The following is a 15,658-nucleotide window of genomic DNA, read 5'->3' as shown; positions in this document are numbered from 1 at the left end:
TGTTGTGTCTATGTCAAGACTTCTTTAACAAACTCGTCGATATTTCCAAGTTTAGTATTAGCCAGATACATTTTTTCTCAATGCGCAGGGCTAGTTATAATATGTCCATTCTTCTATTCACTAGTATGAAACTACTTTTTTTAGCTAATTGAGCAGGATTCGTTTTTTTCCACTTCACCTACCTTCATAACTAAGCTTGCCTTATTATAATCTATCATGTTTTTTAACAGTGTTCACACGTAAAGATAATTTCGGCACAATATATATGGTATGTATACATAAAAAAATTGGATACAAACATTTCATTCTCAAAAAACTAACTTAACAAAAATCTGCCACAAATATCTGTTCACCAAAAAAATTTTTAAATTGTTAATAAGAACTTTTGCGGCCCTATGTTCCCCCTAGGAGTTAAAGGATTAAATATATAATAAGAGCTTATGAATTTTAGTATATGAAGAAACAGCAAGCAACATCTCTTAGCAACATAGACATTGGTAGCAAAGTTGCCAAGCGCGGTAACAAATGTTGATAAGAAAACATGGAGCTGAGCTCAACAGAAATTATGTTGCTGTAGTTCGTTGTTTAAGTCTTTTGAGACGACAACAGTTCGAAACTGAATAAAAGAGCTCAAAACGACGAACAAACTACAAAAAACATTAACATATAAAAACGAAAACTGCAGTTAACAGATAAAATAAAAGTATGTTTAAAATTGAGTATCTTTGAGCTGCAATCACCGTAAAGCTGCTAAGAAACCACAAGAAAAGCACTCAAAGCGCATAGTAAAAAGCACTCATACGCTTCAATCCATATGTAATTTGGCGTTACCATTTTAGTTTTGTCCAACGCGTTGTACGTACGAATCAGTAGCATTTACCAAGTCCAACGAGTGGGTTCGTAACAGCGGTTAGTGGACGGTCCAAAAAATAATAATAATTAAATTAAATTTAAAAAATTATAAAAAAATATATGTGCTAATATAAAATGAATTTCTTTGATAACTTATAAAAAATCACAAAGAAAACAATTGGACAAGGACACATTTTTTATTAAAACAATCACTAAATAGTTGAAAAAGTATCTGAAACTACTTCGTAAACGTTTGAAGTGGCTCTTAAAAACATTCTAGTTTAATAGTTATATTAGAAAATAACAGAAAATTATATGTAAAGTGCTTAAAAGAGAGTTTCACTTTTCGTTTTTATTGAATTTCAGTTGAGTTTCAGTTGAATTTGCACTTTAATAAGCAAAATTGTAAAAAGCAAATTAAACGCAGCAAAAGTGTTTGGAAAGTGAAAAGTGGTTTTCTTGTTAAAACATTTTAAATGATTTTTTTCTTCTTTTCAAATAAAAAATAAAATACTAAAAGATATAAAAGACAATTAATAGTAGTGATTGGTGGAAAAGTTAGAAATCGTGTAAACATTAGGAGAAACTTAAAACGCAATTTACTGAGTTAATCTTTGAACAATTTGTTTAATAATAATTATATTATATTATTATTAAATTAAAATTTTAATAAAATTTTCTAAATTTTCTTTTTATTTTGTTTAATTATATTATAATTTTTTTTCTTAATACAGAATTGAGTTTGGAATTTTCGAAGAATTTCGCATAGGACGGTATTTGACTTCGAATAAAAAATCATTTATAATTTTAAAAAATCTAAAATTATACAAAGTTTTTCATTTAAAAAACTGGTGAATACGTGAATTATTTAAACATTGCTATTTCTAAAACTTTTTGCTATCAATATGGTAAGTTTCACTTCATCTATAAACCTAAATTTTTATAGAATTTTGTGGTAACGGTAAATAATCAATAATTAATAATTAGTAATTAATAATAAATACTAATAAATAATAAATAATTCTAATAACTTTTAATGAAAATATTGTGTTAATATTTCAATACTATATTTAAAAAAAAAACCAAAAACTAAAAAAAATCAAACACACAAACATTTAATTTAAAGAAAATAATGCCTTTTTACAAATAAATGAAATTAAAAAATAATTTAATATAAACGCGCATTTTCATAATCATAAAATGATATTAATAATAACGTAATAAAATAATAATAACAATGCATATAATAAAAATGCATATTTTAAAAAATTTAATTAACAAAAACATAAGAATTAATATAAAATTTATATGAATAATGTATGAATATAAACATACATATATTGTATATATGTGTTTATATATTAAACACGTTTTATATTAAAATATAAGTATTTAATAAAATTTACTTGCATAACTTCTTCATTATTAAGAAGAAGTTAAAGTTTTTTTATTATTATCATTATTATTATTATTTTGTTCATTAAAAATAAATCTTAAAAAATGTTTCTATTAATTATAAAATATATGAACAGATAAAATAATATTTCTAATTATAATTGTAATCATATATTCCAGTATTATCGTTAATTTTTCAAAATAATAAGAAATAATTAATTTAAATTGTGTTTTTGCATCCTCTCTATTTTACAACTTCTTTTCGCTATTTGAAATAGATTGAATTTTATTCAAATATATAATAAAAATAAATAATATATATTAATACAAATAATAAATTAAAAAATTAAATTAATATATTTACATAGCAAATGTATAATTAAGAAAAATAAAGAAATATTATTATTTTTAAATGGATAAATAACTAATAATAATTAATAATAGTATAAAATACTATAGACCTTTTAGGTCGCAGTGCACGATCCCTTACTCAATAATAATAAAATACTACAAATAAGTACTGTAAAATAATTATAACAACTTATTATAATACGATACAAAATATTATTAATAAATATAATAAAATATGAGTAATGTGAAATACCATCTTAACTTAATTTATGATTCTAAATGATCTTAAATTCATAAAATTTTGCTCCGTAACACAATGAAACAAGAGGCTTATGTGGATTTGTAGAACGACCATTATAACCTCATTTATTAATTATAAATTAATTAATAAATTAATAATTAATTTTACTTTTACGAGAATTGTCGTTATTATCGTTAACAGTCAAGTGTATATATATATAATTTTCCTTTATGAGTTTGAAATTCATTAAATTCCTTACTTTCGATTATTTTGTTGGTAAATTTTTACTCAATAAATTCTACCATAAAAAAATAAATAAGCTACTTAAAAAACAAATTATACTTATAATAGTTGTAGAAGTTAAGTCCAAAATTCAAGTTTATAGCTTATATATCGAAATGCTCATTTTATCTGGTATTTTTTATTCAAAATGCCTCAACATAGCTAAATATCTGTTTCTTATGTTTCAAGTTTAAAGTTGGACAAAGACATAGCTAATGTGAATATATATTTTTCAAAAGATTTTCACAATTTTACTTCTTTTGTGATTTATCATTATTAAAATTATTCTATTCATATTATTTTTTATTTTATTCTATTTTATATAATTTTCGGATTTTCGATATTAGATTTATATTTTCCCAAGTTTTTAATTTCCAACTTTCTGACTAACTATCCATGAGCAAAAACTTATAAACCATTTAATAACATCATTAAAAATGAATGTCCTACATGATCATTTTTGTAAATTATTTACATTAAAATTATTAAAACCAACTGATTGAATTTTCTCTTTAAAATATAAAAATTTTTAAACATCATGAGAATTATAAAAATTTTATTACTTATAAAAACTTATAAACCATTTAATAACATCATTAAAAATGAATATCCTGCATGATCATTTTTGTAAATTATTTACATTAAAATTATTAAAACCAACTGATTGAATTTTCTCTTTAAAATATATAAAAATTTTTAAACATCATGAGAATTATAAAAATTTTATTACTTTAATTAAACTGTCAAAGAAGTTTAGGTAGTTATAATATATGAACTATTTATTATGCTCTTTATTTATTTAATATTTAATCATGAATTGCAGATATTCTGGTTACGACTCCATTTTGTTTTTTTAAGAGTCTTACTTAACAGTTCTCATCTGTGTGCCGGTCATAATTGTTGATATATTTAAATATTATTAATATTATTTTAGTATATAATATAGTTAAATTAATTATTATTAGTTTGTGCTCCAATTTTCGGTTAGATATAACAATAAGGTCTGAACATACAGTTTCGAAATCGAGTTAGACAATCACTTGGCTTAACAATTCCGCTCAGTTTTTCACTATTTAACAATTACTAGACAATTTTATATCTTACTTTAACCTCTCACAACCATTGCCAGTCGTTTAAGTTTTTTAAGCAATTTATGCATTCAATGCTACAAAAACTTTACGAACAACAGTTCCACAGCTCCACGGCTCTACAGCTCTACAGTTCCATAAACTACAACAAACTCTAAACTAACAGTTTTGCAAAAGTGTGTCACGCGACAGAAGCCGCACGAAACCGCATTTGTAATGCCGCAAGAACGTTTTTAGCTTTTAAATGAAAAAAAAAAAAAACAAAAAAATTTATTTAAATTTAAAAAAAAATCTGAAGAAAAACATTATATGTTAAATAATAATAATAAAAAAAAGAACAAAACATTGAAAATATGAACACTCATAAGTATATGAAAATGTATAGAATGTGTAGAACATTAATAAAAAATATGTAAATAAATTGTTGACGGTGAGGCTCTCAGTGAATTCCGAATGTTGGTGAAGACCCCCGCGGCTACGGTAGCTGCCACTTGTAGTGTAAACAATAGAAAGACTTCACAAAAAGCTGATGAATGTACAAACAATCATGAAGTCTTCCATGGAGTGAGAATCAAAATTGAAAACGTGATGTAGCTAAAATCGTATAAATAAAAAACGAATCAAGATACTTTCGCTTTTTATAGTTGTTGATGTACTCGTTCGTATATGTTCTTTTCCTAATTTATTTTATAAGAGATTATAAAGAAATATTCTAGAAGGTAATAAATATAGAAGTATATACGAGTATATATATGTATATGATGAATAGTGGTAATGACTTGCTGCTTCTTATTAGCTACATAAACAATTTTTTTTTCAAATCAAATCACTTTTAATTTTTGCTGAAAATACTTTTACAGTCAAAAAAGTTAAAACTATATTTTATTAAAATTATTGAAAAATTTTAAAAAATAAACTTATATTTTGCTTATATTAAAGACATTAAAAAAATTTGCGTATATAAATATTATGCTAATTTAATAGGAAATAAGTCAATATTAAAAAATAAAATAGGTCTTAGTTGTACTAAGAATATACATTTAATTAGTATAAATTTAATTTTTTAACATAAAAAAAGGATTTAAGTGATTTTTAGAAACAATATTAAATTTGTTCAATTAAATTATTATTCTATTCATTTAATGACTATCCAAGACTATCCATTAATTTCGCTAGAAACGTTTTTAATTAGGTTATTTCTTATAACTACTTACAACTATATAGATTTAGGTTAGAATCTATAATTGTCGAAACAATATGGAAGTAGAACTCTTCAGTTCATCCAACATAGCTAGTAGATTTCTATAGTTGCTCACTTACGATATTTAGAAATACAATTTTTGATCACATCATTTATATGGCAATATCCAGATGTTTCTGAATATAATTGTTAGCCACAGAGCAATTTAAACAATACGTTTATAAACCCAATTCCATCGAATGTCTGCCCGTCAATTTTTCAGGAAGAAAGACATGTTACTGAAATATGTGTGACGGAATGTCTTTGTAGAAAGGTAAGAGGAACCTACATTTCCAAATTATCAGATAGTCAGGTGACATTAATGATTACCACAAAAATTGTAAATGATTGCCTAAATCTTTTTCAAAGTTCAATTTTGTCACGTTAAAATGAATCCCAGTACATGAAGGTAATGAAATGGCTAATCACCCAACCAAGAGAATGGCAAATATATCATGATTGGGTCTTGTGGTTTTGTGTAATTTCAAACAAGCTCATCACGAAATGAGACGAAGAAAAATCTGCTGAGAAAATATTCAGAATATTAAGTAATATATTTTCTCTTACTTTATTGCAATCTGCGCTATCACTCAAAATCAATGTTAGTTCTCCGCCATTGATATCTGTCATTTTTGTTAAATGGACATCGAAATCTCAAGACACTTACATGGCATTGTTATGCCTCCATATAAATTATGGAATAGTAAATCTTAAATTGTGATCGAGTAAATCTCGGACAAAGGATCGATATTATTCGCAACAGTATAGTTTTATACGGGTTCCAGTGTTTTCTGGCATTTAATAATAATAATAATAATAGTTACAAGTTAAGGTATCTTCGTTTTAATTAAAACATTTTAGATTGAAGTCGTTACAGTGTTTTTAAACTAGAATTACAAGCTGTGCACCAAAATTATTTTCTATATTTTCTATGAACCTATATTTGTTCAGATAGGCGTATAATAACTTTATATAAATTAACTTGATTACAATGACTCCATTCAAATCTTAAAAGCAATAAAGAATACATTTTTTGTTTTTGGAAATAAGTGTTCCTTTTTTTTGGCATATATACCTGTATGCTCCATATACACATTCCATAAGTTCAGATTGGCTCAGTTTTGAAGAAAGAACTTTATTACGAAATCTCATTTCAGATATAAAGCTTTTGTTTTCATTTTTTACTTATACTATATGTTGTTTCCATTTGAATCTTCTAACTAAATATATAACGAAATCTATAAAAATACAACTCATTAAAATGATATATCTAAAACGACTTACCAAAGGACAATTTTCTCGACTTATGGTGAAAATGACATAAGAGAACTTTTTTGGATTGACTCTTATTTGTCAGAATTTAAGTTAAGTTTCTATATAATTAAGTACCTAACTAGTCTGGAAGTACGAGTAATAGAATTGGAGAGATGAGTGCGGTTAGATCTGCATGAGTAATGACCAGGATATCTAGCAAGAATTAAAGAAGAATATAAAATTCGAATTAATAGTTAATAGTATTTATAGAATATTGCTATATATTTACGTAAATGGTACATGGTACTTTATGGTACATAAGATACCGTACGATTTAGATTGCTTATGTTATATAATAAAACTCGAAATTTTGTTTTGAAACAAAAACACAATTTTTTTTTAAATTATACCGTTTATTTATAAATATTACGTTGATTTTAAAGTACAAGAATTTTAAATGGAAAAATTGACAATATTAATTGAATGCATACTAAATGAAGCAGTTGTGTGTTTTGTTCAAAATCGAATTCAGGTAAAAACTGTTGTCAGTTTTTTTTACCAATGATTTTTATATTATATATATAAACAAGTTTTTGTATAAAGATAATGTCAACAATTAGTTATACTGATGCAATAAAAAAAAAATTGAATATACTTTAATTAAGCAGATAAAATATATGCTCATTTGTTGCACCCACAAACCCATTTCCTGGGATTAAAAAATAAATTATTTTTATTTGAACTGTTAAATGTTAACGATTTTATATAAAAATAAGCTAACATTTCAACATTATAATACAACAAAAAGATAGGAAGATAAAAAATATACATTAACCTTAGCATCAAAGTAAAATAATTAAAAATAAATACTTTTACATTAATTAAGCAAAAGCCAAAACTTTTGCTTTAGTTTACTATATTTAACGTTTATTAATGCAAAACAATAAAAATGATTAATTTTCAAAATTACGCTAAAAATTTCAATTACTAATAAATTAATCAAAGTTTAAGTATCGCAGTAAAACTTCAAATGACACTCCCAGCATATGAGAAAACAACAAAATAGACTACAATTACAATTATTAAAACAAAATTTGAACGATTTTTAAACAATTCGCAAGTAAAAGTTGTTAAGTTGCTCACAGCAGAGCAACAAAATTGTATGGGCAACATGTTGCTTTGCCTATGGCTACAAAATATTAAAGAAAATATATTAAAAAAAAAGAAATAAAAATCTGTAGCAATCAGTTTGACTGCATGTACCAAAATTAAAGCAATAATAATAATAATATTGGCAAACAATACGAATTAAAACTGGTCTAAATAAAACAACTAAAATAGTTTATAAATTACATAGATACGCACTTATACGAATGCAAAGCGTTTTCTTTGTATGCAATAAACTCACATACACACGTACACACATAGTATATAGTACAGATAAATGATATATACCTCACCACAGGCTTTGGGCAACATTCACCATAAAAGTCGACTTGTGCAAAAACTTAAAACTTTGAAACATAAAAGTGCTTAAATCAAAATTGGGTTTCCAACCCCTGGCCGACGAACAAGTCTGGTCTGACCAGACCAGCTCAATACGAAATTTTGCACATTTTTCGTTTTATTTAAACTTTTAAGTTTAAATTTAACAGGTTTCAAGCCGAAATTCAAAAGAAAAAATATTTTTATTAAAAATCAAAAGTAACTCATGTTAATTTTTATATTTTTTTTATATTGTTTCTTGTCTATAACTTGGCCGCAATAAAAGAGCAACAATTTTGCTATTTGTTAAGTTGCCCTTAAGTCTTTGTAAGCTAAAACACTGACAACTCGACTGATTTCTATAGAAGTAAGCAAAAATAATTTATCAAGTAAACTGAATTAGCCTCAAAGAGACAATTCAAGCCGGAATAAACAACTTTACAGCATAATTACTTATAATTAGCCACACGCTTTTTTTTCAACATTTAGTTTTATTTATTATTGGGGTGTGGGCGTTTGACTACACTCAAAGAAAAGCAATAGTAATTAATGAATAAAAATAGTTTTATATAAATCGATAATACAGTGGGCGATCTTAACAAAATGGGTGTACTTAGTTGGAGAGCTTTTGTATCGGATCAAAAATTGTAACTCTTTGATTAGAGAAGCACAAATCTACTCTTAGTAACTGAGTAAAAAGAGTAGAAAGCTTAAGTGTAGTAATAATTGATTGCATTTAGTTTGAATATTTAGCAGCTATTACATATTTCTGTCATTATACTCCTCGCTCCACCTCCTTTCTATTACAAAATCTCGTTTAAAATAAATTGAAATTTTAAAATTGAACAATGTTTATAAGATGCACTGTTTAGCATAGGTGGTCTACCCTCCTATATACGAGTATAAAACACAAGTGTGGGGAACTGTTGTATTCTATTACTCTCATACTCCCACTTCTTTAACTTACAATTTTATAAATAACTTTTTTAAATTTTGCTTTGGTATATGATTAAAATGCTCTTTTACATTTTTTGCTAATTTTATTTATAATTACATATTACTATAATAATGCAGAACAATCAATATCATTTAAATAACCTTTTATGATATTATTTAATTTAAATGGTATTTTTATTTTTTTATTTTCATGTTATACTATATTAGTTTTATTTATATTTTATTTTTATATTCTATTATTTATATATAAGGTCCTATTATAACACTTTATTAACAAGATAATTTCATAAGGACGGCTTTTAAATGTAAAACAATGATTGTTTTAATAATTTTCATTATATCAGTCCGTAAGAGCTTTATCTATTAATTAACAATTAATATTGAATCTCAGTTTTAAGGCTACGTTCAATGTCCTCTCCGAATTGCATATACATTAAATGCTTATTACCACACAGAGTTATCAAGCTATAATAGTAGAAAATATTGTACTTGGTCTTTCCATCTTAAAGTGAGACTTTCCTTTGCAATTTCGACCTGATAGTACCAGTTCGATTTTCTTTTTAAGTGGAACGCCATCCATCCTTCCATACGCCTTTATTCCTATTTATTAGATGTAAAATACAAGATATAATAGAAAGTGGTTGGCAAACGAGTATTTATTCCTATATTTTTCTAACCAAAAATAGTATTTCTAACAGCAAGTAAGATATTAAAATAAAATTAAAAAATTAGAAAATAAAACATAAATAAATACTCCATAATATATTAAAGAAGCTAACTAAAAAAAATAATAATAAATATTTAATAGTCATAATATTAAATATTTAGTCATACCTTGCACAATAATTCAAATGTATTAAAATTGTAAAGATTTATGAAATAAAAAACTGTAAAATAAAAATTAAAAATATTATAATAAAAAATTAAATTTATAGTAACTTCATATGAAATATATTATATGATATATTTCGTCATATGACGAAATATTATATGCATATATCAATCAATGTATAACTATAAATTCAGCGAGTTAAACCTTACTTATGTTCAATCTATTATAACTGTTAAATTGAAATAAATATTAAATTAAAAATAAATTATATGTATATTTATATATAACATACTCTACGAATATGAATAAAAAACGATTATTTCAAAAAAAACTGCCATATTAACTTATCCTTTTTATAACAACAGAATTTGTTGAGCAGACGCTATTTCATACGATCATTACGTTGTTCTGGTGTTTAATTCACTGTTTGTTACGAGCTATATTCTCAGTGCCTCAGTATATAAATATCAATCGATTGATTCATCAATTTAGTATTATCTGACATTATATTCAATTTCATATTTAATTTTTAAATTCTAAATTTAATTCAATTTTCTCATCATTACCACTTCTCTACTACAATAACATATCATTCAACTTAGAATTCGAATCGACAGGATTCTAAGCTGTTTCCACTGAGAAAAAGCATACTACATCAGTAGATAATTTGTGCTAATACTATCTACCTATAGTAAAATAATGCTATATTATGTCTGACATTAACATATATAATTTAGGCAATCTAATTTCAAAATCCCAAATTTTCATTTGCTAAGAATTTATATATTGTAAATATGGTAACATATGAAGGAAATAAATAACCATATAATAAAACGTCAATGTTAAGGTCAAAATTTTAAAGAATTGGAATATTGCAATATAAATTCTATACAAAAAAAATATTTTTAAATTAGGTAAAATGTAAATAATTCAAGAAATAGTAAATGAATTTTTATTAAATTGTTGAAATGTAAATAAAATCGGAACTTAAAAGTTAAAAATCAAAAATTTATTTTTTATTAAACATATTTTTTTTATTAGTTAAAATGCAAGAAATTCAAGAAATAGAAAATAGATCTATTTTAATTAGTTGATGTGTAAAAAAAAATAAAAATTCATAATTTAATATTCAAAAAAAAAATTATGTATTATTCGGAAGTAAATATTGGCTACACCTATTATTAATATAATGAATAAATCGAATAAAAAGAAAATAAACATAATTCAAAAGAATAAAAAGAATTATAAAAAAATTAACATTTAAGGAAATTGATTATGTAGAACATTTAAAATTAACATTATTTTAATTAAATGACGTAAATAATTAAATTTGAATATAAACCGCGAAACCAGTTTAAACTAATTTTGAAATTTAATAAATAAAAAACAAATTAACAGCAGCTCCAGCTTTAGTTCCGTTGAATTGAGGAACTTTTCAAAAAAATTATAAATGCCATAAAAGTTATAAATTAATATCGATAATAAATGATATCGCGCAACAACAACAACATCAACAAAAAAACTTACCACATATATAAGTCAACAACAAGAGCAGCAATCGTCGTTATAGCAGCAATAGCAACAATAGCATTTATAGCAGTGATAGCAGCGGCAATGGCAGCACTGGCAACATTGGCAGCAATGAAATCAGACAAAAGTTGGGCAATCAAATTGTAGTTCAGTTTGTCGATTTTATGTTTCTGAGCAGAAAAAAAAAATAAAATTTAATTTAACGAAAAAACTTTAAACTTAGCGAAAACAACGAAAAAAAAAACGATCTGCAAATATCTTTTGTGGAACGTGATTAGATTTTTTAATTGGAAACGAACATGTTAGCTTTTCGCTCACTTTGCCGTGGCTTTGTGTTTCTTCGCATTTGTGTCTGTTTTCTTATTACAGATTCCTACTTCCTATTTATAATGAACGACTTATATAAAAGATAATGCCGTGCTGATATACATGAGTTACAATGTTGTTACCTGTAGATACTTTAATGCTCACAGATAATTACTGTCTTGTATGAATTCCGATTTTCCTTTAATTAATTCGTTAAATTATTTTTTACTTTTGCATTTCCTAAAATTTTTGTATTTATTAATATTAAGCTTTTAGTACTAACAACATTGAAAAATGCCATATAATTAGAGTTAAAATGGTTTTGTCAAAATTTAAGGAAATACTCTCACCATATTAATTACACTATTTTTAAATTAAACATATTATTTGTTTAACACTTCAATATAACCTGGTTTATATGATTTACACATTCCGTGACTAAAAGAATATTTTTTGTCAACGTTGGCAGCACTGTCATAGAGTTATTTTATGATGTGTTTGGTCAGTATACCTATACTGCCCGAGATAGAGAAAATAGTGTTGTTGTTTTGTGTACATTTCGGCCAGTATAGGCCAGCAACTTTCTGTTTTTTGCTATACTTGCGAGCCACCGAAAAGACCTATTATTATTTACTATTATTATTATTTTGTATTCGCTAAATAAGAAAATTGATTTTTTTAAAATGTTTTTAAATTTTATAATAATTGTAAGTTTTTCCAAAAGACTGTGTAACAAAATATCAAGTCTGCAAGGAAGGTATTGGCATCATTCTTCCAATTTGTCACATATTAAACATGTAGATTTGGTAGACTTTGTTCGTTTTTATGAAAAACCATAAAAATATTTGATATTAATTAAAATTAATTACAAATAAGTACACATATATCAGATCCAGTATTTTTTTCACATTTTTAGATGCGTGATTAATCGTGCAAAATTTTCGATTTTTTTTTTTAATTTTTTTTGAAAAAATTTTGAGCAATGACTGGAAATTTCGATATATTTTTCAATGAACATTCACGATCATCGCTCAACGCTTCGGTACCAATAAATTTAATATAGGTATACTTAATATATTATTCATATACCATAATTATATTTTACATTTCATTTACATCACAATCTTATAGTTTTTCAACATTTTTACTCTATTTTATTAGGACTGTGATAATTTTTTTGCTGGTAGTAATCAGGAAATAAATGAAAGTGTCTTTAGTGAGAGAAAGAAATATATAACATCAGTATGTTCCTAGAATTCCTACATCAAAAGGTCTTTGTGATTCTTTCCATCTCAAATTTAGAACTGAAATAATAGAGCGTGTGCTATATATCTGTTTTTATATAATTTTGGATTAACAAAATTGGATTATGTTAGCTAATGTTGAACTCATTATCATAAGAGATAGAAAAAAGACTGACAAATGCAAAATTTTCTAGAATATCTGATATTAATATTGCACTGGTATATTATATATTTATATATATTATCGGACCTATTCTGTGCACTTTATAAACTTGTCGAACATTGACACTTGTCAAAATTGACTGCTGTAAAGGTTTTGGTATTTTGTTAGTTGTCAATACTACAAATGCTGTTGACAACTATAAAAATATGCTCTTTTTAAGCATTTTTTATTTTTTGCATGCATGACAAGTATTGTTAACTAAAATATACGCTCTTTACAAGCATATTTTTTATTATTATTTGAATGCATGAAAAATGCTTTTGGCAACTTAAAATATGTGCTCTTTACAAGCATTTTTTACGAACAGTCAAGAACAATTACGAACAGTTTTCTATACAAAACACTTTACACCATAATGTGGTGAGTAGCACTAAGTACTTGAGCTTTGAAATTTGTCAAGATGTGTCCAGAATACCAAAAAGCTTACTGCTTTACAAAAATCAAAAATTTTATTAAAGAATTTGACAAATCTGTCAAGTGCACAGAAAAGGTCTGTATATATAGATATGGTATATTATTAATTTAATATCAAAATTAATAATATACAAGGGATTATCGCACATGGGATTACCACCTGCTTACTTATGGCGCATATATTGTATTTTATTTTATATTTTATAAATATAATGATAATAAAGTTTATAAAAGACTTGTCAGATTTGCTGCCTTCTACTTGCTTAGAGGTGTTAACATATGTTTTCTCAAAGGGACACCGTTCATGGTATAGATATTTAGGACTTCTGCGGTTATATAGAGTGCGGATGATGTCTCATTCATATTAACACAGAGTGTCAATAAAAATGCTTAAGTGGGATTTGGTGTACAAGGTTACCACTCTAAGCTAACCTTATCCTAATTGGATTGTTGTTCTTTCAAATTAAATACAATTAAAATTAATATTCTGTTTCATATATCATTTTTTGTCTCTATTGTCTCTAAAAAATATTTATTTTAAATGTAGTTTTCATTAATTGTTTCGAGAACCTATACCCAAAATTATTGCAAAAATATTGTGAGATTTTGAAATATTGAAAATACTTGAGATACTTTTTCATTTTATTTAGTACTTGTTACTCCAACTACTACGTTTTTGTCAGAATTTTGGAGACCTAAATATTTTTTGAGAGAGTTTGTATTAAAAACTAATTTCAATATTTACAATAATAATATATATGCGCATCTATATTTTATTCTTTTAACTTTCTAAGATATCATTTCAATTATATATAGGAAAATTTTTATATATGTTCATATGGGCGAGTATTAAATTTTATTTATATTTAAATTGAATAATTTTAAATAGTAATAGATATCAATTAATTTTAACAAGTTTTAGTTGAAAGTTTCTGTAGAAATGTGTTTATTACGAAAATTTCATTTAAAATTTAATTTAATGAAATTCAATGTACGATAAATGAAGAGTATGTCTTATTCACCATCAGTTCAATTTGTAGTCGTAAGTAGAAGCAATTGTAAATCGATTACTACATAGTGAATTGCATTCATCCACAGTAAGTCGATTAATCTCCTGTAAATTGAAACAAAATCGTAAAAATTAGTTTATTTTATAATGTAAGATAATAGTACTTGTACATTGCACTTCAAACTTAGATACTTCAGCCGTATCTAATATTGAATATCTGATAATAGCTTATATCCAACGCATGAGCCTTTCACTCTTGTGGTGCTTGTGACGCTTTCGATAAACTGAAGTAATAAAATACAAAATCAATTGAAATGAATATAAAAATCAAAGCATGAAACCCGTCTTAAAAGTCTACCCAAATCTAGTATCTGCAGTTGTCTGTTTCATTGCTAGTAGTGAGTGTGGTAGCAAAAAATTATAATAAAAATCGAGGCAACTCATTTGCGATTTGTGCGATTTGTGCGATTTGTTGTCAAGAGACAAACAATTGTGCACTTCGGCGGCTTTAGGTTTTCGTCTCGCATTTATTTATTTAATTTAATATAAAATATGGCCTTTGTAGGCACATATATAAATAAATCATCCATACTACTCATATATACGATATGTACGAGATACGATATCTCATTACAGATTTAAAGTTTTCGCAATTTATTTTTATTTTTTCCAGCGTTTTAACACTTTTGAAAGGTTTTTGTTGTTTTTGCTTACCGCTTTTGGTTCACAAAAGATACTCGCGATTTTTATGCAATTTTAGTTGAAATGTGCGCTTGCTCGTTGGCGTTTATGTTTTCAGATGCAGGGAGCAGTGGGGCTCAACCTATTGCACCTTTGCTGCTTTTTTATGCATATGCATATCTGCATGATTGGATTGCATATATATTTCTTTGCAGTTTCTACGCTTGAAGTAATTTTTTAATGAAACTTCAATGAAAATATAATATTCGAAGAA

General features: G+C 25.3%; 1 long non-coding RNA gene across 1 annotated transcript in view; it reads left to right on the top strand.

Moving 5' to 3' along the window:
* Window positions 1–859: 859 nt before the first annotated feature.
* LOC119670562 overlaps window positions 860–15,658 on the top strand; it is a 52,750-nt gene continuing 37,951 nt past the window's right edge. The window contains exons 1-2 of the long non-coding RNA XR_005251721.1: window positions 860–909; window positions 1,587–1,760. This is a non-coding gene — a long non-coding RNA (uncharacterized LOC119670562). The remainder of the gene's footprint in view (window positions 910–1,586; window positions 1,761–15,658) is intronic.

Source organism: Teleopsis dalmanni, chromosome 1, assembly GCF_002237135.1.
Source record: "Teleopsis dalmanni isolate 2A chromosome 1, ASM223713v2, whole genome shotgun sequence".
NCBI classification, from domain to species: domain Eukaryota; kingdom Metazoa; phylum Arthropoda; class Insecta; order Diptera; family Diopsidae; genus Teleopsis; species Teleopsis dalmanni.
This window is presented reverse-complemented; position numbering and strand designations above follow the sequence as displayed.